The sequence below is a fragment of the Sapajus apella genome, unplaced genomic scaffold (assembly GCF_009761245.1).
Source record: "Sapajus apella isolate SASKATOON/1434 unplaced genomic scaffold, GSC_monkey_1.0 scaffold25, whole genome shotgun sequence".
Classification (NCBI taxonomy): Eukaryota; Metazoa; Chordata; class Mammalia; order Primates; family Cebidae; genus Sapajus; species Sapajus apella.
The window spans coordinates 5,432,390-5,451,295 of record NW_022436965.1 but is presented as its reverse complement, the minus strand read 5'-3'; the positions used below and the strand labels follow the sequence as shown (position 1 = coordinate 5,451,295).

The following is an 18,906-nucleotide window of genomic DNA, read 5'->3' as shown; positions in this document are numbered from 1 at the left end:
TATTTCTTGTCTCTGGACCTTCAAATGACTCTGTCCATTGGAGACACAATCTCCCTCTGCATCCCCAGGAAAAAGCCAGTTTTGTGTTCATTTGTAAATTTATTTCAACATTCATTTGTTCCATGTAAATTTTCAGTTCTTTAATTTCTCCTTTGAATTGGTTGTAACCTATGCTTGTTTCTCTCATTTACTAACTAATAATGAGTTACATAAAATTTTTGACATGTGTTTATTTTCTATCTGTATGAGCCTCATGGTTTTACCCATTTAAAAAATGTAATATAACAATTTCCGCTGGTTTATAATAGTTCTTTTTTACTTGAAAATGCATAAAAAAATCTTCCCATGTCATTATGTATTTTAAAGATTTTAAATATTCCATTAAATGAATATACCACATTTTAAAAAAATTTTATTGTTGGAAAACAATGAATCATTTTTTAATGAACAAGCATAAATTCCTCTCTTAAAAACATACAAAATACGGGAAGTCATAAAATGTGTCAAAAGCCTGTTACTTAATTTTTTTTGGCATGGTGCTTGTTTGCTTTTAGTTCCTCGTTGACTTTTTCGAGAACATAGGCCAGTGGGCATAAAGGCCGGTGCTGTTTTCATGGCTCTATTTGTTGACAGAAGGTTGCATGTGTTGCTTCTGTGCATCTACAGATCATTTTGGGAAAGCACTAAGCCCCGGCCTCACCAGAGGTTCACAGGAGGTTTAGGACATTGCGTACACTTTGTTACTTTACTTGGCTCAAGGTGTGTGGTTGAGATTCTGGTTGGCTTGCAATTAATTACAGGAACATGGAGTGGCTACTGTTTATCTGAGCCTTCCATTTTCCTTGCCCTCTCCCCCTCCCTTCTCTTTACCTGCTCAAGGGCACTGCCGATTACTTCCAGCCCTTACTATTGATGTTTCATATTCTTTAAGGCAAAATTTTAGAAATGCATCTTCTCGTCGTTCATATGTCCTGATAATTCTGTGTAGCTCTGTTGGTAAGCCCGCCTCTCTCTGATCCTTTCTCTCACTCTCTCCCTCAGCATCTCCTGTTCTTTACTATTGCCAAGTGACTGACTTTGGGTGGCAAGTGCCTATTCTCAGAATAATTTTAAAAATTTTTTTATTTTAAAGGAAACCATATAAGTAAACACTTTATACATGGAGAGGGAGGCAAAAGATACAGTAAAACGAATGCCTCAAAGTGAATATTGATTATAAGACCAGAGTGATGAGATATAAGTTGCCTCACTCACCCTCCTGTAAGACAAGCCCATTGTTACAAATCTACAATGGTGGTGCTTCTAATATATTATTCTTTCTCCTTCTGCTACAAAAAAAATATCAAATATAACACTTTCAAGATCAACCAGCACTTTATAAAATGATGCTAAATTAAATAGAGAAGCAAGAACGATAATTCAGATCTCGGGTTTTCAAACTGAAGAACATTCCGAATTTTAACTTTTGGTAAAATCTATTTAACATTTAGGGAAGCAATCCTGTGGTAAGTGTCTGCGATTCCTTTAGTGCTCTCTCTGCCTACAACAGCATTTAAATTATACACAAGAATTAAAGTATGATTTTTTTTCATTCTCTATACAAATCAAAGAAAGCTAACTTAAAGTAAAAATGAGTTATTTGAGTAAAAATAATTTTTAAATGTCAATGTTAATTTTGAGAGTCCAATAAAATCAAACTTTTTTTCTGTAAGTTTGTTAAAATTCATTCATTCTGAAAGATATTTAGGAACGTAGATTAGGCACCATCAAAGTGTTTATACCCTTTCTCATTAATCCACGTAGCCTAAAACAACATTCTAAATGTTGAAAAATTGTCTAAAGTTATTACTAGCAGTGTTACTTAAAACAGGAAAGTATTAGAAACAACCTAAATATCCAATTTATTAGCTAGGTAATTGGTAACCAGTAGGTAAAACCGTTTGATCAGTCTTTGGAATCTGTGGAATAGGATGCAACCATTCAAATAACGATCATAATGATTATGTAAACATCATATGCTTATAAAATAATAAAAAATTCATATTTGAGTATACAATAAAATGAAATACTTATGATTTATATTATAAGACAGATATAGCATAAAGATGAAGAAAACATAAAATTCAAATGTATTGTGGTGGTGGAGTAGTTTTAAAAATTGCCTCTGTTTTTTTTTCAAAATTTTTTATTAATCTCCGTGTGTTAATTGTATAATGAGGGAAAAATTCTCCAAGCTTTCCTAGTAGGTTTTGCTGCTCCAAGACCTGTCACTTTCTTTTTCTTCCCCTCTTCTCCCTTCCCTTCCTCTTTTCTTTTTTCTTTTTCTTTTTTAAGCATATACTTTACTTCCAGTAGAACTACGTTTTCAGAAACTAGCGTTGTTTCTGGTATAAATTTTAATCAATGATATCACCTCAATCCTCAATAGTTCTCAGTAAGAGAAATACGGCACGTTTATTTGACATTTAAATATAACGCCATCACCTTTCCATTCATTGTGAACCTGTACCATTAAAAATTTGAAGACATTATGGCTTTTAGGGTTAGTGACTGAGATTGGGGGTGCAGGGTCAGTCTGGATTGCTAAGGGAAGCCCTTGCTTTCTCTGGCTGTGTGTACAATGTGGTGGGATGAAGAACAGAGATTTAGAGAGCTGGCTGTAGAGATGTGAATTCTCTTTGACTCTGGCAAGGCTATTGGGACTCCCTTATGTATTTTGTAAGAATTTTGGAAGAAGAATGGTTCCTCGGCTCTTCTGGGGCCTTACCTTGAGACTTGGCAGCCCTCTGGCTGTCACACAGCTGGGTAGGGAGCTGAGCCAGCTTCAGCTGAACAGGAACTAGGAGCTCACATCAGATGTGGGCAGGCATGAGCCCAAGTCCTGGGGAAGGGATAGGGAGATAGATGTGAGGTTGGTGGAAGGTGGGCATATTGGAGAGGGTGGGATGCTAGGAGGGTATAGAGCAGAGCTGAGAACAAAGGCAAGGCCAGGCTAGAACCAAGATCCAGGGATAGAGCTGGCTCAGAGAAAGCGTCTGTGCTCATGGGACTGAAGATTGGACACAGACTTGAGCATAAAGCCTCATTAAAGAAAACAAAGGCAAGAAACAGGAGCCAGGGGTTGAAGATGGGCTGAAGTTAATCGGAAATCTGGTTTCGTAAACAGGAACAAGGGAAGCGCAGTGCCCAGGAATTCTGGGGGATGCTCTTTTCAGCTGTAGCCACCTGTTATTATTGCTTACATTCTCCAGGTACAGAGGAAGCCATGTCCAGAGTGCCCTAAAGAAATTCAGTAGCTTCTGTCGTAATGCCAGATGGATTCCTGGATAAACATCCTTGTGAAGACGGCACTACTGCTCCAGTATCTGCTGCCTGGACCAGCGAGTCTCCTGACTGCCGTGAGGCCCTTCTCCCAGGAACTCTGGCTTATTGAGATCACAAGTTCTCTGGTGTAGCTGCCCAGATAACTGGTACAAAGTTCAGGTGCTTCTAATGCTATCATTGGTAATGCATTTGTCATGTCTAACATAAATAGATTATCTAATCTTGACAGGTGCTTTTTAATGTGAGGGGGGATATATGTACATGTATGTATACACACGTATATTCCTCATTTGTAGATATTTATAATGTATATATAAATTCTATCTACATACATACATGTATATATATTACTTATTTTCTTTTAAAAATTTTCCTTTAAAATGTTACAGCCTCTGAGTTAAAATCATGTTGATAATATTTGTATTTTATACATGCTTTTTCAGCTTGTGACTAGATTTAACACAGACTACGACGTGCCATGTCTCATGGAAAGTTTTCAAGACTTCTGCCCCTCTGTGGATCTCCCTAATACTGGGCTGACTTGTCAGTGAGGGAACAATAAGGGCTCTAACAATGCGGGAAGCCAAACAGCGGTGTTTCCTCAGCAGCCCATGGCATTGGTGAGTGCCCCCTAAACATAACTCACTTCCTTGGGCTTTTGCCATGCACCGTCTCTGCCACCAAACAGCTGTTGAGTTTCTGAGTCATAGGCTAAAACTTTCTGCCACAGTGGCCTTTTGATACGGTTTGGGTCTGTGTCCCCACCCAGATCTCATGTTGAATTGTAATCCCCAATGTTTGGGAAAGGCCTGATGGGAGATGATTGCATCATGCAAGGGGGCAGATTTCTCCCTCGCTGTTCTTGTGATCGTGAGTTCTCATGAGATCTGACGGTTTAAAAGTGTGTGGCACTTCCCCCTTCCTTATTGCCTCTCCTGCTTCACCGTGTAAGACGTGCTTGCTTTCTGTTTGCCTTCCACCATGACTGTACATTTCCTGAGACGTCACAGCCATGCTTCCTGTACAGCCTGTAGAACTGTGGGACAATTAAATCTATTTTCCTCATAAATTACCCAGTCTTAGGTAGTTCTTTATAGCAGTGTGGGAACGGACTAATACACATTTTATGCCATTGGCTTATATTTCATTTATGGAGAATTGTATAAATTAAGATGATGTAGGCATGAGTTATAGAATTGATACCAGAAAGGGGTCCTGATCCAGACCCCAAGAGAGGGTTCTTGGATCTCCTGCAAGAAGGAATTCAGGGTGAATCCACAGAGTAAAGTGAAAGCAAGTTTATTAAGAAAGTAGAGGAATAAATGAATGGCTACTCCGTAGACAGAGCAGCCCTGAGGGCTGCTGGGCCCATTTTTATGGTTATTTCTTGATGATATGCTAAACAGGAGTGGATTGTTATGCCTTCCCCTTTTTAGACCATGAGGGTAACTTCCAGACTTTGCCATGGCATTTGTAAACTGTCATGGCAGTGGTGGGAGTGTAGCCGTGAGGATGACCAGAGGTTACCCTCATCACCATCTTGGTTTTGGTAGGTTTTAGCCAGCTTCTACTGCAGCTGTTTTATCAGCAAGATGTTTATGATCTGACCCTCATCTCGTCCTGTGACTTGGAATGCCTAACCATCCGGAAATGCTGCTGCCCGGTAAGTCTCAGCCTGATTTTACCCAGCTCCTATTCAAGATGGAGTTGCTCTGGTTCAAATGCCTCTGACATTTCCATATAGATTTGTTTTGAATCCTGGCTCCATGATCTGCTAGCTGAGTGACAGTTTGCCGATGACATTACCCCATTGTACCTCAGTTTCCTTATCTGAAAAATAGGAATAACAGTGCTGGTCTCTTAAAATTAAGATTATTTGAGGAATACATAAAGTAACACTTGAAAAATGCTTGGGACACAATAGTAACATAATAAATGGTATTATCATTTTGATGGGGTTGGTTGCCCAATAAGAAGGAATGTGGGAACACTCACAGAATAACTGCTTTTGAAAAGTGTGGTTCTGGTGTTGGAGATATCAGATCAGCTTGAATCAGATCTTTTCCTGGGGAGAATATTTGGCTCTTTTCAGAAATATGAATGTATAGTAACAGGCATGCCTATTTATGCAGCAATATAAAAATGCTTATGGTAACAAATGCTTAAACAAAAGAATACGTGACTGAACATGAAAGATCAAATACTTGTGATCCACGCTACAGGAAAATATGGCATAAAGGTGAAGAAAGCACATGAAATAAAGATGAATTATGCAGCAGAATAATATTTTATTTGGCCAGACAATGACAGCCCCTCTATGCTGCTGGCATATGAGGTTGCCGGTTGGTGCATGTAGGGTGGGGACAGTGAAAGCGTATTTCCACAAGGTGCTAAGAAACTTATGGGAGTAAAAGTGATTGAGACCCTAATTTCTTCTCTTTTGAGGTTTAATGTTGTTAGAACATCTCTGATGGACTGAGGCAGTCCTCGCTGAAGTCATTGGTCAGGAGAAGAGACCAGATCTCTCCCATCCAGGAAGAAACTCACTGTGGGAAATGAGAAAACTAGGCTGTGCCACATATCACAAACAACGGCCTTTGTGGTTACAGCAGAAGTCTGGATCAGGGTTGCTCACCTCACCCTCTCTAAAACTCTAGAGAGTAGGACCTAGTATTGTCCTCATTTTTCCAGCTACAAAACTGAGGTTTAGAGGGGTTAAGAAACTTACCCAAAGTAAGGGCTAGGGGCAGCTGAGAGCTAGAACTCCAGCCCTATCTGTCTCCAGAATTCTTGTATCTCACTTCCATACGACACACGCTGGCTGAGATCTTTCTCAGGCCTGTCCTCAACATTCAGTTGACAAAAGAAAGAGATGCGAATTCGGGCTAAGGATTAGGATACACACTTCAGTGGGAAAGGGACTGGCAATTAGAAGAAGAGAAATTCAAGAGCTTGGGGTTTTTCAGCCTCCTCCAGGAGGGTGATGGTTGTGTGATGTAATCTGCATTCTTGCCTGACTTCTGGAAATACAAACAAGCATTTTCAAGATGATTGCCTAAGATTTAAAATCATTCTGTGGCCATACTTTTTTGTTGTTGTTCAATGCAAACTTGATCTTTCCGGGCCTTAATAATCTCCTCCGTAAAATAAGAGGGTTGTGCTAAGTCATTGTTAGAATTCTTTTCATGCTCTAAGGCTTGCGCGTTCAGGAATGTATAAGCTTTTTCTGGTATTTGACCTTTGGCCATAGCTTCTTTAGTACTAGGATCAAAACGAATCTCCCCAACTTAAATTTTGTGCGACAGGTAAGGAAGCCAGGACAAAGGACTTAATGAAGGTTCTGAGGCAGGGAGGATAGCAGCAAAAGGTTTTACAGCTATGTATGAAATGGAGCTGAAAGGGAAGAACTCAGGATCTCAGAATCCACTGAGTGTAGCCAAAAAGACTGAAGCTCAGAAACAACTTTCAGAGCGATTACGTGGAGAAATAAGTAAGATCTGGTTGTGCCCTTCACGTAAACAGGCTGGAATTAGATTGGTTGGTGTGAGTTAGTGGGAAGGATTAGCCATCACAGAGGGACATTTAATGGGATGGCTGTCTGGTTCTCCCATCTCGCTGTCCCGGCCCACCCTTGGGAACGGGTGTAGCTGCCGTCACCATCCAATAACTCTTCTTCCAATACTTCCAACTATGCAGAGCTTTCTTGGTCTTAGTTTGGTTGAACCAAAGAACTGTTGCCAATTAAATGAGAAAAAAGTTTAAAAAAAAATCACGAAACATAGATGTGAGCAGCCTTTACAGAGTAGAAGTTTCTGGTTCCCATTTGAGAGAGTAAGCAACTCCTCCTCCTCCTCCTCCTGACCTCTTCTTGCTTCTCATCTGCCCGTTTCTTTCCTCTGTCTTTCTCTCCAGTTTCTCCTGCTCACCTTTTCATTCTTTCTTCCTCTCCCCTGACACTTTACTGAGCACCATGTTTAAAGGTCTGTGTTAGGTATGGTGGCCAACAGGGGATACAGGAGGCACAGTCCCAGCATCCTAAGTTGCTCTTGAGCTAGCAGCAGAGACGGACACAGACAAGTCAGTGTGGTTAGCCCAGTTCACAAGGCAGTTCACTCTCAGGTTTCTTTACCTGCTCTTTGCAGGCTCATCTCCAAACCTGCTGATATTCTCTCCTCCTCCTACCTTCTATGCCCGTTCTAAGGATTAGATGCCTAAATAGCTAATGATTTTTCCCTACACTATGGCGGTAAGTCTCTTATGGTTCACCGTGTCATATCAAGCAAGTTCCATATATATGCTAACTCACCAGCCAGGACTTCCTTCTCTTTTTATTAAGATTCACAGAGGGTTTAGAAAAAGAATGAGTTTCAGCATTAGCCTTTTAAATTGACTAATGATGGTGTTTCCAGGACTTTGTCAAGTGCGAACTGTGTGCTAGGCACATATATATTGTCTCTACCTGTATCATCACTCCGCTCACCATCAATTCATAGATAATTCAGAGAGGTTAAGTAACTAGTCTAAAGTAAAACACTTAGAGGTGGAATTTGAATGCATATCTAACTCTTTTTTACTACATCTGTGCTTTAATGACAAAGGGCAGGTTCCATATAGTCTTCCTACTTCTCTCCAAAGAAATTCTACTTCTGTGTGTGTGTGTGTGTGTGTGTGTGTGTGTGTGTGTGTGTGTGTGATCTACTCATAAGGTAAAGCATATAGCATATGATAAAACTTTTTAATTTTTATTTTTTTGAAACAGAGTTTCACTCTGTTTAGGCTGGAGTGCAGTGACATTATCTCGGCTCACTGCAACCTCCACCTCCTGGGTTCAAGCAATTCTTCTGCCTCAGCCTCCCAAGTAGCTGGGATTACAGTTGCCCACCACCATGCCCAGCTAATTTTTGTGTTTCTAGTAGAGGTGAGGTTTCACCATGTTGGCCAGGCTGGTCTCGAACTCCTGACCTCAGGTGATCTGCCCGCCCCAGCCTCCCAAAATGCTGGGAATACAGGTGTGAGCCAATGCGCCCAGCCAACATATGATAAAACTTTGAGATACAGCTGGGTCTCTTCTAGATTAAACAATGAGTATCTGATCTGATTTTGCTATCAATTGCAAAACTTTGCTATGATATTCAATTAAAAGTTTAACAACTAGAGAAATTATGTAAGTTGCGTAATTTTTAAAAGTTAAAACTTTTTCCTCTTAAAAGTCAATAAATACTTAATTGTAAAAACACATGTAGTCTATATGCATTAATGTTCATTGTGCAAAACATATGTGGATTTAGAGGCATTAACAAGAGCCAAAGGCTGTTGTAAGAGCTCTTGCTGGTTTGTATTATATATAAATTCAAATGTATATTCACTAGAATTATAGAAGCTCCCAGAAAAAAAAAAAATCATCTCACTTTAAAATTGTAAAGCTTGTGACTTTTATAGCTAATTTAGTTCCAAAGATGATAAAAAAATGCTAATGGAATATTAATTTGTTATACCTTGGTATTGACTGTATAATCCTTGCTACGGTAATATTAATTTGTTATGAGAATGTTATGTCAACATTGTTTCTGTTGTTACAAACTAATAATCAATAGGGGAAAATTCAGCAGCAAACCAAGATGAATTTTAATAGAGTATAAGATTAATTTGTGCTTGATCTTTCATAAAATAATTTGCCTTGAATTGTTGAACCAATGCAGGCAATGTCCATATTACAATAGTAACTCCCAGCATGAAGACATGGTATACAGATATTGGTGGTACTATTTCAACACTGGTTCCTTTAGCCTTCCTGGATGTCAACTCTTTCATCTGCCAGTATAGATTTTTTTTTTTTTTTTGCCTCAAAATAGTGCCTGGCACATAGTTAACATTTTCTGTGGGTTTATTATTACAATTTATGAACAGATAACTAGTTAGTAATGTTATCTGTTGCAATTGTGAATGAAGCTAAACCCACTACTGGTGAGAAATATTAAACCTGTTTAAGTGTGTAGCTCCAGCCTCTTAACTAATAAAGCTTCAATCCATGAGGGAAGTTTGTAGGCGGGGAACTTTGATAACATTTGAAAAATGGAATCTGCTAATAGGAAAGAGCTGGATGCAACATTCAGAGTCAGTTTTCAGTTAAGCTCTTAATTTTTAACGGTTTTGCCAAAATGTAATTTCAGGGAATGTTCATGGAGAAGAAGCATCAGTCATTCAACCAAATAAGTTAAAAAGAAATTTCAGAACACACTCTCCTTTTAGAGATTCACAATACTTATACTTAGGTGACCCAGCAGCAGGTATGGGGGCTGGGGGTGGGGGTGGGAGCAAGGCAGGAGGGAAGGCTTAAAGGTGTTGTGCAAAAATGTAGCCTATTTTAATTTAATTTCACCAAGCTTTTTTTCAAACTTATTTGACAATGGAACCTTTTAAAAACTATACACCATCCCTAAATAGCGTGTATACTTAGAGAAATGCCAACTTAGAGAAAAACTCAAAACTCAGCTACTTTTCTCCTTTTTTAATTCAGGGGTTTAAAACAAATTGTGCTGATGAATGGCTTTCCAAATTTACTTTCCCATACATATTTAAATATGACAAATGCTCATCTACCATGTGGTAGGTAGTGAATTCATAAAACCTAAGAAAGAAGATCAGAAGCTATGTACTTGCCAGATATGCTTCTACTTAATGTTTTTAAAAAGCATTTTAATACTGTATAACTGTGTTTATATTCCCATGCACAATTCTTATGAATTATAAATTATCAAAGATGAATCTGGGAAAACTTACCACAGAGAAAAATCACATGTCAAGATAAATTTGCATCCTGTAACCTACGCTTTGGTGTTACTGAGTCTTGGTCAAATATTATTGAGTGCTTTGGATTAACAAGCTGAGTATGGTCTAGAAACACTTGACTATTGTGTACTTTACAATTTATGTTTTATAACTAATTCTTTTCCCATAGTATATTACTTATCAATTGCTGTGTAATAAATTATCCCCAAATGCAGTAGCTTAAACAACATTTACTATCTCACATTTTTGTGGGTCAGAAACTGGGTGTGGCTTAGCTGGGTCCTGTGGCTCAGGGTTTCCCATAAGGCTACAACCAAGGTGCTGACCAGGGCTATGGTTACCTCAAAGCTAAATCAAGGAAGATCCTCTTCTACGCTCACTCATGTGGTTGTTGGCAGGATTTGGTTCCTTGTGACTATTAGGCTGAGGGCCTCCGTACCTCACTGGCTGTTGACTTGAGGTCTCCCTTGGTTCATTGGCACACGGGCCTTTTCACAGGGCAGCTCGCAACACGGCATCTGGTTGTCATCAGTGTGAGTAAGGTGGAAGGCTGAGTCTTTGTGTAATCTTATTTGAGAAGTGACATCCCATCATGTTCACAACAGTCTGTTTGTTAGAAGAAAGTCCCTAAGCCCAGCCCACATTGAAAGGGAGGAAATTGTACAGGGACATGAATACCAGGAAGTGGGGATTGGGGGAGCCATCTTACAAGCTGCTCCTCACACATAGTAACAATTGGAGGCACAGGGTGTTGTTCCACTAAATGAGTCTGGTACTTTGGGTTATGTTGATAGTAGTCTGATTCAGAGGTTATAAATTTATGCATTGAAATCCAAAAAGATATTGAACAATGAGATAGAGACAGTTGTACTTAACTCAGATCCTCTGAAGAAGAACACTGTTTTATTTGCAAAGGAATGCCTTGATGATCTCTGGTTAGGCGAAAACAGAAGTCTAGAAGACAGGGAAGTACTTTTTTTCAGGAATATGCCACAGGATGGAGTTCACAACTCATAGCTGTGGAGCTGACTAAGCTCTCAGTAGAGACAATTACGTTGAGATGTCCTAAAGACAGGAGCTGTTGCTGATACCTGGGTTACACTGATTTGCAATGTGGAAGGTTAAAAATAACTTAGGAACTTCAGGTTTCTCTTTAGACTTTGGTGATCAAAGAATACACTTATATTAGTTATCCATTGCTAAGAAACAAATTACCCCAAATTTAGCAGCTTAAAACAGTGGACATTTTTAGCTCATGTTTTCTAGGGGTCTGAATCTGGAAATGGCTTAACTAGGGGATTCTGGCTCAAGGTATCTCATGAGGCTTGACTGAATACGTCAGCCCAGGCTGCTGTTCTCCGAAGGCCTGGCTGGGACTGGAAGACCTGCCTCCAACATGACTCATGTTGGCAGGTGGCCTCAGTTCCTCACCATGTGGGGCTCTCCATAGGACTGCTAGAGTATCCTCATGACCTGTCATCTGGCTTCCTCCAGAGTGACTGATCCAGGACAAAGATGCAAGGAGAAAGCCACAAAGTTTTCAAATCAGCATTTATAAAGTACTTTACTCCAGTCATGAATACGTAACTGAGCAGATAAGTTCAGAATTTTTCAGATCCAACAGGAGCATTAATTGTGCATAGTTGATTTAAAAAACACACAAAAAAATACAAAAAACAGTGGGGACAGTTTTGAAATTGCCATCCTTCCTAAGATCCTTGTTGTGGAAGAAAAAAGAAAGTGCCATCCTCTAGCCAAAGTGAAGCATGTGCTAGTTTTTCTATGTTAGACTTAGTGGTAAGTGTGAAAAACAAACAAACAAACAACAACAACAACAACAAAAAAACAACAATTTTCTTCAACAGTCAAATGCCTAATCAAGAATAGTTCACTATTTAATATGCTTTGTAACACTGGAGGAACCTCAAAGTCAGCCAGTGTCTTTGGTTCAGAAGGTCACTGAGCTTGCCAAATTCTTTTTATTCATCGGATAAGAGTGTTTTTGAAAGCAACCATTACACTTGGTGTGAAGAGGTGGAAGTCATACGTGATTGAATAATTTGGCAGGAGAGATTTCTTGTATTTTTCACCTGCATTTTCACTTCTACGTTCTTTGAAACACTTGCTGCGTTTATATTTGGAGAGTGACTGTGGCCTACACATTTTGTTAAGTACATGCTGTTTGTTAGAAACTATGGCTATTGCTTGACCATTGGAATTAAGCTGTTTTCTGCTTTCAAAACACCCATAATAATTAGCTTTTATATCTTTTACCATTAAGTAGCCTCATACAGTTATCACTGCCTTTTTATTTTCCGGGGGAACAATTTCACAGATCTCTACCATTGTGTTATAAGGAATATAGTAAGTAGGAAAGATATTTGGTTTCCCCAGTATCAAATCTGTATTAGTCAGGATTCTCTAAAAAGACAGAACTAATAGCATATGTGTACAGATATCCTAGAGAGGATTTATTAGGAGGATCGGTTCGTGCGATTATGAAAGCTGAAGAGAGCCACGACAGGCCATCTGCATGCTGGACACCATTGGAATTGCTGGTAGCGTGGCTCAGTCCAAGGCCAAGGGCCTCAGAACCAGGGAAGCCAGTGGTGCAACTCTCAATCTGAAGCTAACAGACTCAGAACCGGGGTGCCACTGGTATAAGTCCTGGAATTCAAAGGCCAGGGGGCCTGGAGTTCTGGTGTCCAAGACAGCAGAAGAAAACCCTGTGCCAGTTCTCAGAGAGAGACTAATTAACCTCTGTGTTCTCTCCAGGCCCCCGGCCTGTTGGATGATACCCTCCAACACTGACAGCCAATCCTACCCCCTTTATCCACTCAGACTCACACCCTAATCTCTGCTGGAAACACCCTCCTAGACACACCCAAAGTAAGGCTTTACCAGGTTTCTAAGTATTCTTTAATCCAGTCAAATTGACAGGCTAAAATTAAATCCACAAACCCACCCCTTGTCAACCTGGCACCCATATACATCTCCTTAAACCATACTTAATTTCTTAATGGAGATAATAATAAGATAATAGTTCCACCGGGCGCGGTGGCTCACGCCTGTAATCCCAGCACTTTGGGAGGCCGAGGTGGGTGGGTCACGAGGTCAAGAGATCGAGACCATGCTGGTCAACATGGTGAAACCCCGTCTCTACTAAAAATACAAAAAATTAGCTGGGCATGGTGGTGCATGCCTGTAATCCCAGCTAGTCAGGAGGCTGAGGCAGAAGAATTGCCTGAACCCAAGAGGCGGAGGTTGCAGTGAGCCAAGATCGCGCCATTACACTCCAGCCTGGGTAAAAAGAGCGAAACTCCATCCCCAAAAAAAAAAAAAAAAAAAAGATAATAGTTCCACCTAACATGATACAATATGATGTGATTGTGGCTTTCAGGATTTTAGACTTTAGACTTTGGAGTTTGTATCTGTGTGTGTGTGTGTGTGTGTGTTTGTGTGTGTGTGTGTGTGTGTGTGTGTTGAGATAGGGTTGCTGTCACCCAGGCCGGAGCACAGTGGTGTGATCTTGGCTCACTGCAGCCTTGACCTCCTGGGCTCAAGGAATTCTCCCACCTCAGCCTCCCATCTCAGCCTCCCAAGTAGCTGGGACTACAGGTGCATAGGCCTGGCTAATTTTTGTATTTTTTGTAGAGATGTGGTTTTGCCGTGTTGCCTAGGCTGGTCTTGAACTCCTGGACTCAAGTGATTCACTTCCTCAGCCTCCCAAAGTAGTGGAATTATAGGCCTAAGTCACCATATCCAGCCAACATTAGAGATTTTGATCAAGAATTTTGATCTCAAATGCCAATAGTGTCTCCAGCTACTAAACATTTCTATCCTTTCTCTGCAGTCCTGCCTCTAGTTTAGGTTGTAAACTCTTGACAGAAAAGGGACATGGAGATTCTCTTTGCTGCCCTAAACTCAGTGCCTAGAAGAGTACCTTACAACCTTACATGTAGTGAGTGATCAGTAAATATTCGTTGAATTAACAAAGTGCCATTTATAAAGACAATAACTGATGGATAATTGGATAAATATAACAAAAACTGCTGACCAAAGTTCAATTTCCTTAGGCCTTGAATTACCTTGTGTTGGGATCCTGGATATATTGCTCTTGTGTCCTAGAGTCTGTTTTCAGTTTGTAAAGTGTGATATTCGAGGTTAAAAGGGGAAAAAAGCAAGTTGTGGGGCTTTGGGTGGATGTGATTCTTCTTTTGGAAAGTCAGACATTTGGAAAAGCAAATTGGCTATCAATATGTTAATATGTTCCCTAAATATACCTACAATTTTATCAATGATGAGAAATATGGTTAAAATATAATTTGTATTTTACAGAAGCTACATTAAAAGACTTTCCCCTCAATATTTCAAGGAAAACTTTTTATCTTTATTTTGACCTTTCTCTTCTTTCCTCTCAATGTTGGTTTTCGTATTATATGGAAATTGGTTTCTTGATTAGCATTTAAAACGTCTGTTCTCTGGGGATGTCTTTATTTTGTGTTCTAGTTATTTATACCACCAAGGAACAACTTTATTTTTTTAAAAAAAAGCATTTAGCTTTATCAAAAAGCAAATATTTATGAATTATTTTTCTGATGGCATCTAATGTTCATTTCACTTGCCTCCTGTATTACAGAATACTCACACATTGAGAATTGAAAATTCCTTTATGAATTTGCAACAGAATCTCCCTGCCGCCCCTTCACCCCAGACATCTAATCAGTTTTTCCTGTCACAACAGCATATTTTTGTTGCATAAAGTTGCATACTTTGTTTTCTTTTTGGTACTGGAAGTGGTGTTTTAACAGCGGAAATTGATGGGACCTATCTTTAAGGCTGAGTTCAGAGCAGCTGTTCCCATAATGGTCCCTGATCAATCTACCCTCTCGTTCTTTCTTAAATACCAAGTCTCTTGGTAGATAATGGTAGCAAAACAACAACAACAAAAACCCACACCTTCTACAGGAACACCGCTTTCCTGGGAGATGGCCGTTATTTATAGATTGATGTTTGTCTGGCTAAGTTGTTTTTGCCAGGATACACAGCAGCAAATCTCATCAGCATCTTCTCTCCTAGGCCTTTCTTCCACCTCTTGATAATGCTTCTTGGCTGAAATCTACCAGCCTTGGAGTGAAAGAAGCAAGTCAAGGGGCTAGGAAGAAGTTGATGAAACCTAAAAGCATTAAGACATGAAAGGTCTGTAATCTGACCTCAACGTACCTGTGCAGTTGAATTTTTTGATACTGCAGCAGCACTGAGATGGGAAGTTTCTGCAACAGTCCTGTGGTTTTCACCTTTGTGTCTTTGCTTATGCCAACCCAGGGCGTGCCCTCCAGGGAGTCTGCTGTGATCTGGATGTTTGCATCTCCCCAAAATTCATACACTGGAATCCTAAGCTCTAAGATTATTGTATTAGGGGATTGGGACTTTGGGAGGTGAGAGAGGGTGGAGCCCTCATGATTGAGATTAGCACCCTTAGAAATGAGGCCCCAGAGAGACCACTTGCCCTCCACCTTGTGAGCACAGCCAGAAGGGATCATCTGTGAACCAGAAAGCCCTTCCCGATTGCTGAATGTGCTGACGCCTTGATCTTGGACTTCCTAGCCCACAGAGTATGAGAAATAAATTTCTGTTGTTTATAATGTATCCAGCTGAGGGTATTTTGTGATAGCAGCCCAAATGGACTGAACTTGCTCTGAATCCCCTTTGTTAGATGTGTCCCGATTTTCTCCTTTGTACTTCTGTTAATGCCCAGAGCATAACTCTATACTGTGCTGTTACCTTGTCATATCATCTTTCAGTGCCTGCCTCTCACTTGCACAGCTCCTTGAGGGCAGGGGCAATGTTCAAGTTATTTGTATATTCCCAGGGCTTAGACAGTGCTGTATAGGCACTTAATGTTTGTTAAGTGAATGAATAAGACAGAGCATGAGTATGTAAACAGAAATGACCAACAACTTAATTGTACCTTTCGACTTCAGAGCTAGGACAAGGGCCGTTATCAAGGATGTTCTGGTGCAACCCATCCCGGACCTAAGAACTTAAAAGAAGTTTGTCTCAGGTCTTACCATTGCCTGTATCTTGTGGACTTCCCAATCAGATTGAACTGAGTGAATTGTGCTAAGCTAATTACGTACCACGCTCATTGTTGTTATTTTATTTTTTTCGTAGCTTTTGAGGGGAATCATTTAATGATCAGAGTGTAAATGCCAAGACCTTTGATAAGATACTATTTACCTATTTATATAATCGTTTTATTTCCATGTTGTTCGATCTATTTTCTCTCCACCCCTTCTTTATTGCTTATGTTAGGGACTTTTCTTTAGCTCTCTTCTGACCACCTTTGCGTTCTGTTTTGGAGGGCTCAAGCTATGTCTGTGGATACTAACGCGAAACTCACTTTTTTCTTTCATTTTTCATAGCCCCTATGACTTCAAGATTTGATTTTTATTTAACTTACTCTCTCTACCCTTCAATAAATCAAGTCTTATCAGGTAATAACAATGCCACTCTTGCAGTTTCAAATACAATACAGATATTGTATTTGAATTACATATAATAGTAATATTGATAATTAAGATTTATTGAACATTTCCTGTACACTGTGCAACTGTGTAAATAATTAGGCCAGGTGTGGTGGCTCACACCTGTAATCCTAACACTTTGGGAGGCCAAGGTGGGAGGATTGCTTGAGGCTAGGAGTTTGTGACCAGCCTGGGCAACCTAGCAAGACCCCCATCTCAAATAAATAAATAAGTAAAGCCAGTTCACTATGAGAGACACCAGTAAGTCTGAAACTTAGATCCATCTTTCTATACTTTTAGCTGCCTCCATGTGGATACCTGTCAGGTGCCTCCACCCCCACACCCTGAGGTGCCCAGGCTCTGGAACAGGATGGCCAAAACACAAATCTCAGCTCTGTCAACAGCTAGCTCTGTGATCTTGGGGAAATTTTCTTAAGTTTTTGGTGTCTTGTTGCCTTCATCTTTAAGATGGGAATAATAACAGGATCTTGATGATTGTAATGTGTGAAAAAATTCATATGTATGAATCAGTGTATTTGCGTTCTGTGGTTGCCATAATACGTGAACACAAATGGAGTGACCTAAAATGAGAAGTTCATTCTCTTACAGTTCTGGAGGCCACACGTTCTAAGTCAAGGTATTGGCAGGCTACACTCCCTTCAAAGGCTCCAGGGGAAGATTCTTCCTAGCCTCATCCAGCTGGTGGTTCCAGGTGTTTCTTGGCTTGTGGCAGCATAGGTACAATCTCTGCCTGTGTCTTCCTGTGAGCTTCTCTTCCTTCCCCATTTCTCTCTGTGTCAAATCTTCTGCCTTTCTTTTAAAAGTACATTTGTTATTAGATTTAGGGCCTGCATGGATCCACCAGAATGATCTCATCTTAAATTCCTTAATTTTTTTTTTTTTTTGAGACAGGGTCTCACTCTGTCATATAGGTTAGAGTACAGTGGTGTGATCTCAGCTCACTGCAGTGGCTCAAGAGATTCTCCCACCTCAGCCTCCTGAGTAGCTGAGACTATAGGTATGCACTACCATATCTGTGGGGCTTTGCTGTGTTGCCCAGGCTGGTCTCAAATTCCTGGACTCAAGCAATCTGCCTGCCTTGGCCTCCCAAAGTGCTGGGATTACAGGTGTGACCACCGTGTTTGGCAAAATCCTTACTTTAATAACATCTGCAAAGACTTTTTTTCCCCCCAAGTAAGATCACATTCACAGGTCCTGCTCTACTGGAACTGCCTCATCTGTAATACCTCTGTGCTCATAAGGGTGGAAAGCTCAGTTATCCCTGATAGTCTTCATCACTATTCTCAAGTACTTGTCTGGCAAACCTGTGCCTACCCCTGTTAGTTCTTAGTTCAAATTCTCATTAGTACAAGAGTTATTCTTTCCTGCAGTTGTTTGCGTTTCAAACTTAGGCTCTGCATTGCCTCTAGATATGTTTTTCTGATGTATACCCCAGCCTAAAAATTCCAAAGGTTTTCTGCAGCACACAATTATAGTAATAACAGCCCAAATTAGCATTGGTTTCTCTTGTATTTCACTGGTAGGGGAACTAAAATTCAGAAAAGATCAAATGAGGGCTGGGCATGGTGGCTCATGCTTATAATCTCAGAACTTTGGGAGGCCGAGGCAGGTAGATCATTTGAGGCCAGGAATTCAAGACCAGCCTGGCCAACAAGGTGAAACCTGTCTCTACTAAAAGTACAAAAAATTAGCCTGTCATGGTGGCAGGTGCCTGTAATCCCAGCCACTTGGGAGACTGAGGCAGGACAATTGCTTGACCTGGGAGGCAGAGGTTGCAGTGAGCTGAGATCGTGCCACTGCACTCCAGCCTGGGCACTATAGTGAGACTCCATCTAAAAAAAAGAAATTAAATGATATGTCCTCAAGATCATGTAGCTTTGTAATTAGCAGAGACTAAAATTGAGCCCAAGTCTTCTGAATTTATGCTCTGATGTCCAGAGCTTAGTTTATTACTTGAAGTACTCACAATACTTCAAAGTCAGCCTTTTCCATTTATATCCCTGACATTCCTGACATTTATCTGTCATTCCACCCGTAACTTCCCTTGTTCTGCAATGATTTCATGCCTTTGCATTTTGATTGTTTCTACCAAAAGGGCTGACTCACCTCTTCATTTTTTCCTGACCCGTTTTTCTAATTTTTTTTTTTTCCATGACTGCAAGGAAAGTTCACTTACTCTGCGAAGCCTCGTCCAGTTCCCATGAGCAGAGTTAAATGCTTACTACCCAAAGCTCTGGTGGCCACT

General features: G+C 40.2%; 1 long non-coding RNA gene across 1 annotated transcript; it reads left to right on the top strand.

Annotated features, from left to right (window-relative positions):
* The first annotated feature begins 419 nt into the window (after nt 1-419).
* LOC116560001 lies at nt 420-7,091 on the top strand. Its single transcript, XR_004272731.1, has 3 exons — nt 420-3,470; nt 3,768-3,944; nt 4,878-7,091. It is a non-coding gene; the product is annotated as an uncharacterized LOC116560001 (long non-coding RNA).
* The last annotated feature ends 11,815 nt before the right edge of the window (nt 7,092-18,906 follow it).